Raw genomic sequence first — 9,305 nt, forward strand, 5'->3', positions numbered from 1 at the left:
AGAGACCAGTTGGGAGCCTGTTATAATAATCCAGAGGTAGTAGATAAGAAGTGGTCGAATTTTGAGTATATTTAGAAGGTGGGGACAACAAGGTTTACTGACAGATTGGATGTAGAGTATGAGAGGAAGAAAGGAGTGGCTGGGTGCGATTGCTCACGCCTGTAATCCTAGCTCTCTGGGAGGCCGAGGCGGGTGGATTGTTTGAGCTCAGGAGTTCGAAACCAGCCTGAGCAAGAGTGAGACCCCGTTTCTACTAAAAATAGAAAGAAATTAATTGGACAGCTAAAAATATATAGAAAAAATTAGCCGGGCATGGTGGCGCATGCCTGTAGTCCCAGCTACTCAGGAGGCTGAGGCAGAAGGATTGCTTGAGCCCAGGAGTTTGAGGTTGCTGTGAGCTACGATGATGCCACGGCACTCTAGCCTGGGCAACACAGTGACTCTGTCTCAAAAAAAAAAGAAAGGAGTGAAAATTTTTGGCCTAAACAAATAGAAGATTGGTGTTGCCAGTTTTTGAGTTGTGAAAGACTGGGGAGATGATTTTTTTTGGAGGGGGGTGCTATCTGGAGCTCAGTTTGGGGTGTGTTAAGTTTGAGATGCCCATTAGAGTAGAGATGCAGAAAAGAGAGGCAGAAAAGCCAATGGGTCTTCAGGTCAGAGGAGAGATCTGGGCTGGATATATCAATTTAGGAGTCATCAGCACATAGATGGTGTTTAAAGCCATGAGACTGGATGAGATCACCAAGGGAGTGAGTATAGATGGAAAAGTTTCCTCTAATATTCAGAATTCGAGTAAACTAGAAGAAGCAGCAAACCAGATGGGGAAAGAAGGCCAAAAAGATAAGTGGAAAGCCAGGTAGATTGGTGGTATCCTGGAAGCCAAGTAAAGAAAGAGTATTAGGAAGGAGGAAGTGATATACTGCAGCATAGTTCTATACAAAATTGTGTTCCTATTTGTTTCCCCAGCAGACCATGAGCTCCTTGAGAGCAAGGACTGAATGGTTTGTATGTCCCCAGGGCCCAGCCAGACCTTCTGGATTCCTCATCTGTTCCTCCTGTGACCTATATCTCCATCAGTCTCTCCTCCTGCTTCTTTTTTTAACAGGATCCCTACCTAAGGCATCTGTGCCTCCCATCCTTCCTGATAGCTCTAGCCTGCTGGAAATTCCCAAGTAACCTAGAGTTTCTTTCCAAGGTCCTTGGCCATGTTCAACAAGTTATGGTGACTTGTTAGCTGGTGACATTTATTGAGTGCCAACTGAGTACCAGACACCTTGCTAGGCCCTGGGGACAGAGAGATAAAGCAGAAATAGTTCCTGCCCTAAAGAAAAATATAGTCTAATAAGAACTAAGATAATTATAGTGGAAGGTGGTAAGTGTTAAAATTGATCTATGTAAAAAAAAATTGATCTATGTAGAGAGTATTGCAAGAGCACAGAGGAGGGAGAGATGAATAGATTCTGGACAAACTAAGTTTAGACTTTTGATTCAGAGAAGGAAACATTTGAGTGGGCCTTGAGGGATGAGTAGAAGTTAAGGCTACTGGTAGACAAAGGGGAAAAGGTGGTATACAAGAAGGTGTCTTATATTCAAGATCATGGAATTGGCTGGGTGCAGTGGCTTGTGCCTGTAATCCTAGCACTTTGGGATGCTGAGGCAGGTGGGAGGATCACTTGAGGCCAGGAGTTCATAGCAAGACCCCGGTCTCTACAAAAAATAGAAAAATTAGTGGGGCGTGGTAGTGCACACCTGTAGTGCCAGCTACTTGGGAGGCTTAGGCAGGAGGATTTCTCGAGCCCAGGAGTTGGAGATTGCAGTGAGCTATGGTGATGACACTGCCCTCCATCCTGGGTGACTGAGTGAACCTGGTCTCAAAAAAAAAAAAAAAAAATCATGTAAATCAAGAGTAGATGATATGTCAGGAGAACAATGAGAATCCATTTGGGCAGAACTGGATGTCTGGGGATGGAGAGAGAGATGAGAAAGAACACTGGAGGACCCAGATGGGGAAGGGCCTTGGTGGCCCTGACATGGAGCAGATGGGATGGAAGCCAGGTATCTTGGGTCTCACATTGGTCTTGTTGTTGACTTGCTGGGGACCCCATGTGGGTGCCCTCCGTCTCAATCTTCCATTTTCTCTAATGTAATATTCTTTTTCTTTTCTTTTCTTCTTCCTTTCTTAATTTTTTTTTCATGTTTTTTAATCTTTTTTTTTTCTTTTTTGAGACAGAGTCTCGCTCTGTTGCCCAGGCTAGAGTACCGTGGCATTAGCCTACCTCACAGCAACCTCAAACTCCTGGGCTCAAGCGATCCTCCTGCCTTGGCCTCCCAGAGTTCTAGGATTACAGGTGTGAACCACTGCGCCCAGCCTCTTTTTTCTTTTCTTTTTTCTAAGGTAATATCCTAATCATGTCTCCAGCTCTGATTTGAGTCCCTGGAAGGGATTCCCTTGGCCTGGCCCTTTCTGTCCTGAGATTTTACCTGCCACTTCTTTGTGTTTTACACAAACTAGGGCCTAGGAACTGAAAGCGGGGCCAGATGGGAATTTCCCAAGAGAAAGAAAGAAATCCAGAGCCCGTAGTCTGGAGACGGAAAACCATGACTCTATGCAGAGAGTTTTCCAGGATCCAGGAAGGGTCAGAGCTGAGTGGTGTGAATTCAATGCCAGCAACAGCTGCTTACACATTCCTTCCACAAGCCTCAAGGAACATGGCTGGGCCTGGTAGGGGACAGAGGAGAGTGTCATACTCACCATCTTTCATATATACAGAGGTATGGTTGGTCTCCAAAGGGCTTTCACACTCATAGTTTCCTCTTGTTGACCTAAAATAAGTGACCAAGGCAAAAATCATAATCAATGGAGGCTTATTAAGCTGAAGTTGAGGATGTGCCTGGAAAAACACAAACCACAGACAGATCTGTGGCTGTTTTTTTGAAGGGGAATTTGGAACTTTCAACATTTTAAAGGCATACAGAGGGGGGAAAAAAGGCAGGGGGTAGTGAGAAAAAATGGTTACATTTTTTCCAGACTCAGGAAAATCTACATTTTACATAAGATAAGGTGAATGTTAGAAGAGAAAAAGGGAGTGAAGGAAGCATCAATTATTTAGATGTCCTTGGGTAGGTGGAAGAATGTTTGACCCGTCTTGTCTCTGTTAGTTGTCTGTGAAGTTAAACTTGTAATTCATTATTACTGTGGAATCCAACAGACTTCAGTTTGGGGAGCTAGACATAGACTGTGGACCTAAAGTTGCAATTTGTATGTCCTTGTTTATAGGAGGTTAGCAAGGAATTGCTTTAATGAATGATCTGTTGGGTGGACACTCCTGTCCTCACTCACCCCCAGCCCTGAGAATTCTGCCCTCATTTAGAGGAGGAGGAATCTGAGGTCAGGAACGTGAAGTGGCTTGTCTGAGCTGAAGCTGCCACTCAAGAATGTCCATCTTGCATTCATTCCACAAAGCTTTCTTATGGGCCAGTGTGTGCTTGGTGGTAGGGACTCAACAGAGGAATCATATCTGGGTCCCAATCCGTTGCAAGTTCCCAGTCTGGTGTGGGAGGCATAAAGCTGGGCGAGGTGGCTCACACCTGTAATCCCAGCACTTTGGGAGACCAAGGTGAGAGAATCACTTGCAGCCAGGGGTTCGAGACCAGCCTGGGTAATAGCAAGACCCTCATCTCCAAACACACACAAAAAATAGTCAGGCATGGTGGTGTGCACCTGTAGTCCCAGCTACTCGGGAGGCTTAGGCCAGAGGATCGCTTGAGTCCAGGAGTTTGAGGCTGCAGTGAGCTATGATGATACCACTGCACTCTAGCCTGGGGAACAGAGCAAGACCCCATCTCAAAACAAAAACAAAAAAGTGCAAATCATTAGATTAGCCCCTCGAGGGCAGATCTCTGTGTGATTCATCTCTATTTTCCCAGCACCTAGCACAGTGCTTGGCGCTGAGTAGCCACTCTGTGGAGTAGCCACTTTGTGGCTATATGTAAATGTTTGTACAATATGTGTTTGTTTCCTTCAGTCTAATGGAATTTAATTATGGTTCATGTGATGAATGTTATAATGCTGTGGTCCCCAACCCCTGGGCCACGGAACAGTACCAGTCTGGGGCCTGTTAGGAACTGGGCGGCACAGCAGGAGGTGGTGGGTGAGCAAGTGAAGCTTCATCTGTATTTACAGCCACTGCCCATCGCTGGTATCACTGTGTGAGCTCCACCTCCTGTCACATCAGCAGCGGCATTAGATTCTCACAGGAGTGCAAACCCTACTGTAAACTGTGCATGCAAGGGATCTAGGTTGCCCACTCTTTATGAGAATCGAATGCCTGATGATCCGAGGCGGAGCTGAGGCAGTGATGCTAGTGCTGGGGAACGGCTGCAAATACAGATCATGATTAACAGAGAGGTTTGACTGCACAATAAATGTAATGCGCTTGAATCATCCCAAAACCATTCCCCCCACTGCCATCCATGGAAAAATTGTCTTCCATGAAACTGGTCCCTGGTGCTAAAAAGGTTGGGGACTGCTGCTATAATGGAGATGGGTTCTGAGAAGAGAACAGTGGAAACATTAAGAGAAGGGCAGCGTGTGTGGGAGGGTGAGGGGGTGGTTTGAGGAGGCCCCGCAGAGGAGATGAGACCTTGAGGAGGAGTCAGGAAAGGACACTCTAGTCAAATGCGGGCAGCATGTGCAAGAGCAGAGGAGCCTTGGAAGAGTGAGGTGCGCCTATTGTGTGGCATTAACTGAGGGCCTGCTGTGTGGACGTCTTGGCGACGGGCACTGTGAGAGAAACAGGACCAGGAGACAGTGCCCTGTCCTCTAAGGGTGACATACATCCTTGGAGGAGGACATGGAGATGTTGAGAAAGGCTTCCTTGAGCAGGTGAGACTTCAGCTGGGCCTGAGGGATGCTTCAGAGTCAGAGAGTCAGAGAGGAGGAAAGAGCACACCTGCCGTGGGGGAGGGGCCTCCCAGGACAGGGTGGGGTGCAGGGCAATGAGGAGGAGGCCCAGGCAGGAGAGCCTGGTGTGTGGAGGGCAGGACGAGGGAGGCTAGAGAGCTGCCCTGGGTGGGCTGGCTGAGGGAGCACACCTTAGCCTCGGGTATGAGGTTCATTTTACCTCAGGGTCATGCAACACCTCATTTGTTTTCTGTCATTGAGGCCGCTCTGGACCTGACTCAAGGTTCAAGATGGACAGAGGAGTTAGAAGGGGTCTCTGGATTCTCTTCCTATTCCCTAAAAGCCAGCCTCAGGAGGGTGCTCCACCTGGGCCCCTATTTGTATGGCGGGTTTGCATATATTTGCTTACTGCAGCTAAGGTTCCCTCACTCTGACCAAAGCAAAAATAGAGAGTGGGAGGAGAGACCTTCTGTGTTGGAAGCAAAGTCTGAAGACACACAAACCTACACAAACATGCATACACCCTCACCACTGCACAGAGGTGTCGGCAGAATATAGACTCCCCAAAGAGGTCCGAGTCCTAATCGTAGATCCGTGACCATGTTAGCTTACATGGCTAAAGGGACTTTGCAGATGTGTTTAAGATTAAGGACTTTGAGGTGGGGAGAGTATGCTGACTGTCCAGGTTGGCCCAATCTATTTATTAATACACGAATCCCTAAAACTGGGGAAGCTTTCCCCGCTGTGGTGAGAAAACAAGACGTGACAAAGGAAGAAGGAGCAGGGAGATGTGCAAGGCTGGCTCTGAAGGTAGAGGAAGGGGCCATGAGCCAAGGAATGCAGGTGGCCTCTAGAAGCCAGGAAAAGACGAGAGACCTGCTGACACCTTGATTTTAGCCCACTGAAACTCATGCTATACTTGTAAGTTAATAAGTTTGTGTTGTTTTAAACCACTAAGCTTGTGGTAATTTGTTACAGCACCAACAGAAACCTAACGCACAAGGCAACAAGAAACCTAATGCACTAGCCGGGTATGGTGGCGCGTGCCTGTATCTACTTGGGAGGCTGGAGAGGAGGAAGGATCACTTGAGCCCAGGAGCGGGAGTCTGCAGTGAGCTGTGATCCACTGCTTCCTCCTCATTCCAGCTCCAAGTTCCTCTCTGCCACTGTCCCTTCTGCTTTGAGCCCCGGGGCCAGGTTCATTTCGCCAAGATTCACTTAGTCCAAATTGAAGCAGAAAGACACGAAAATCAGAGGTGGCCTCCAGAGATTGTCCTGGCCCCTACCACCACCTCACCCCTTTACTCAACATCCTCCCATTCATCCAGACCACAAATATTTACTGAGCGCTCAATATGTGCCAGGCACCATTCTAAGTGCTTGAGAGTCCTGATGTCCCAAAGTTCTGCAGTGGCACCAGCCAGTACTTCCCCCAAGCTTTGATGTCTCAGAAGATTGCACCAACATCTCCCCAATTTGCAAGCCAGAAACATGGTTATTTTTGTCCCTTACCTCTCTGTCTCCTCCCACATCCCAAAAGTCTCCAAGCCGTAGACATTTTATTTACTACATAGATCATATTTACTAAGTATGACTCTGCTCCTTCTCTCAATTCCAGAATTCTCCTTTCCCGTCCCACTCGATCCCTATTCCACTCCCAGTAAATGGCCACGCCACTCTTCCAATTGCTCAGACCACAACACCCTGGAGTCACTGGGGTCACCCTAATTCCTCCCTTTCTCCCACACCCCTCAGCCAGTCCATCAGCAAATCCCATCTACACTCCTTTCAAAAGACATGAAGACCACTATCCCCGACTTTCTGCCTCTCACTGCGTCCACTGCCACCACCCAGCCATGGTTCAAGTTGTGGTCAGCTTGAGCCTGGACTGTTCAAATAGACATCGATGTCATTTGCTTGCTTTATCTTGTCCCTAGAGTCTATTCCCAGATCAAATGCTGAACTGAAAAAGATGAAGTATCAAAGTTTCTATTTTGTCCAGAATAAAATCTCAAGTCCTTTCCAACTCTGACCCACAGTCCTCCAGGTCTGGCCTGGGACTCCCACGCCACCACCCCACTCTGCCTGCTCACTGCTGCCAGTCACACCAGCCTCCTTGCTGTTTGCTCCTGGGGTGCAGTAAATACATTCCTTGGATGCACTAGCCCCTCTGCCTGGAACCCTCCCTCCTCCACGTCCACTTGCCTGCCTTCTCACCTCGTTATGGGCTCAGCTCTTTCCTGTATAAGCCCCACCCCATCACTCTCTAGCCCCTGGCCTGCTTCATTTTCCTCAGAGCACTGTCACCCTCTCTACATGTGTGTTTTCTTTCTTTCTTTTCTTCTTCCTTTTCTCTCTCTCTTTTTTTTTTTTTTTTTTGAGACAGAGTCTCGCTCTGTCACCCATGCTAGAGTGCAGTGGCCTCAGCCTAGCTCACTGCAAACTCCATCTCCTGGGCTCAAGTGATCCTCCTGTCTCAGCCCCCCTCGGACTTACAGGCACGCTCCACTGCGCCCGGCTAATTTTTTTTCTATCTTTAGTCAAGATGGGGTCTCACTCTGGCTCAGGCTGGTCTTGAACTGCCGACCTCAAGTGATCCTCTGATCTCGGCCTCCCAGAGTTCTAGGATTACAGGCATGAGCCACCATGCCAGGCCTACATGTGTGTTTTCTGTCCTCTCTCCCTAGCTCTCCCACCCCAACTGTAATGTCACTTCCATGAGAGCAGGGACTTCATCTTGTTTACTGCTGTAGCCCCAGCACCTAGAACGTCTAGCACATAGCAGGTACTCAATAACGAATCTTGAACTTATTTGTTGAATGAATCCCCACTGCTACCCCCCTGGTCCAAGGCACCACCATCCCAGGCCTGCACTTGTGAACCAGCTTCCTAATTAGTCTACCTTGCCCAACTCCAGCCTGCACCCAATCACTTCTACACACACCAACCGGAGTGATCATTTAAAACTGCCAATTGAACTGTGTCACTCTCCTGCTTAAAACTCTTCAATGATTAAAAAAAAAGATAATCCCTTGCATTGATGACATTCTGTGGAAATAATCACTCTTGGTGCAAGTATACATTGGAGAGCAATTCAATAATATCTCTCAAAGTTAATGTGTGTATCCTTTGACCCAGTAATTCCACATCTAGGAATTTGTCCTCTAGATGTGGTCTCTTTTTTTACACTGTTTTATAGCAAATTTTTTTATTTTTAAAATTGCAGTAAAATATATGTAACATAAAATTTACCATTTTTACCATTTTAAGTAAGTACAGTTCAGTGCCATTAAGTACATTCACATCGTTGTGTAACCATCACCACCAGAACTTTTCTACCTGTCCAAACTGACTCTTCATACCCACTATTAATAAAAACTAACTTCCCATTCACCTCTCTGCCCAGCCTGCAGAAACTACCATTCTATTTTCTTTCTCTGTGATTTTAACTAGTCTAGGTACCTCATATAAGTGGAATCATACAGTATTTGTCCTTTTATGACTGGCTACTGTCACTTGGTATAATGTCCTTACGGCTCATTCATGTTGTAGTGTGTGTCAGAATTTCATTCCATTTTAAGGCTGAATTCCATTTTTAAATCCCATTGTGCGTACTACGTATGTTTATCCATTCACCCACCATGGGCATTTGGGGTGCTTCCACCATTTGGCCATTGTAAATAATGCTGCTATGAATATGGGTGTAAAAATACGTTTTCGAGTCCTTGCTTTCCATTCTTCCGGGTATATACTCAGAATGGAATTGCTGAATCATTTGGTAATTCTGTATTTAATTTTTTGAGGAACCACTATACCATTTTCCACAACAGCTGCACCATTTTACATTCCCCCTCCTCTAGATAGGTTCTTATATACAAAGATAGATAGATATACAAGGACATTCACTACAACATTGACTGTAACAGTGAAATACAAGAAGCCACTTAAAGTCAATGAAATTATTTAATTAACTAGAATTGTATAGATCTATATACACAGATAAGGAACCATTTATAGCACATCGAGTTAAGTAAAAAAAGCAAAGTGTAAGGGAATTAGAGGGATATCCTTACTTCTGGGGACTGGTGCCATGGCAACCAGAGAAAGGACATTGGTGAAAATGGAATAAAGTTAGTAGATTAGTTAAAAGTATTGCCTTAATGTTAACTTCCTGATTTTTAAAATAATTGTTCTCTGGTTATGTAAGATGCCAACATTTGGGGAAGCTGGATGAAAAGCATTTGGTAATTCTGTTTACTACATTTGCAATTTTTCTGTAAATCTAAAATTATTTCAAAATACAAAGTTTAAAAAAATCAAATAAATTAGCAGCTTAAAACAATAACTATTTTATTAAACAGGGTATCCCAAAAGTCACCATACATAGGGAAAATAAGAAATT

This window comes from Propithecus coquereli, unplaced genomic scaffold (genome assembly GCF_000956105.1).
Source record: "Propithecus coquereli isolate 6110/MARCELLA unplaced genomic scaffold, Pcoq_1.0 Scaffold235, whole genome shotgun sequence".
Taxonomy (NCBI): Eukaryota; Metazoa; Chordata; class Mammalia; order Primates; family Indriidae; genus Propithecus; species Propithecus coquereli.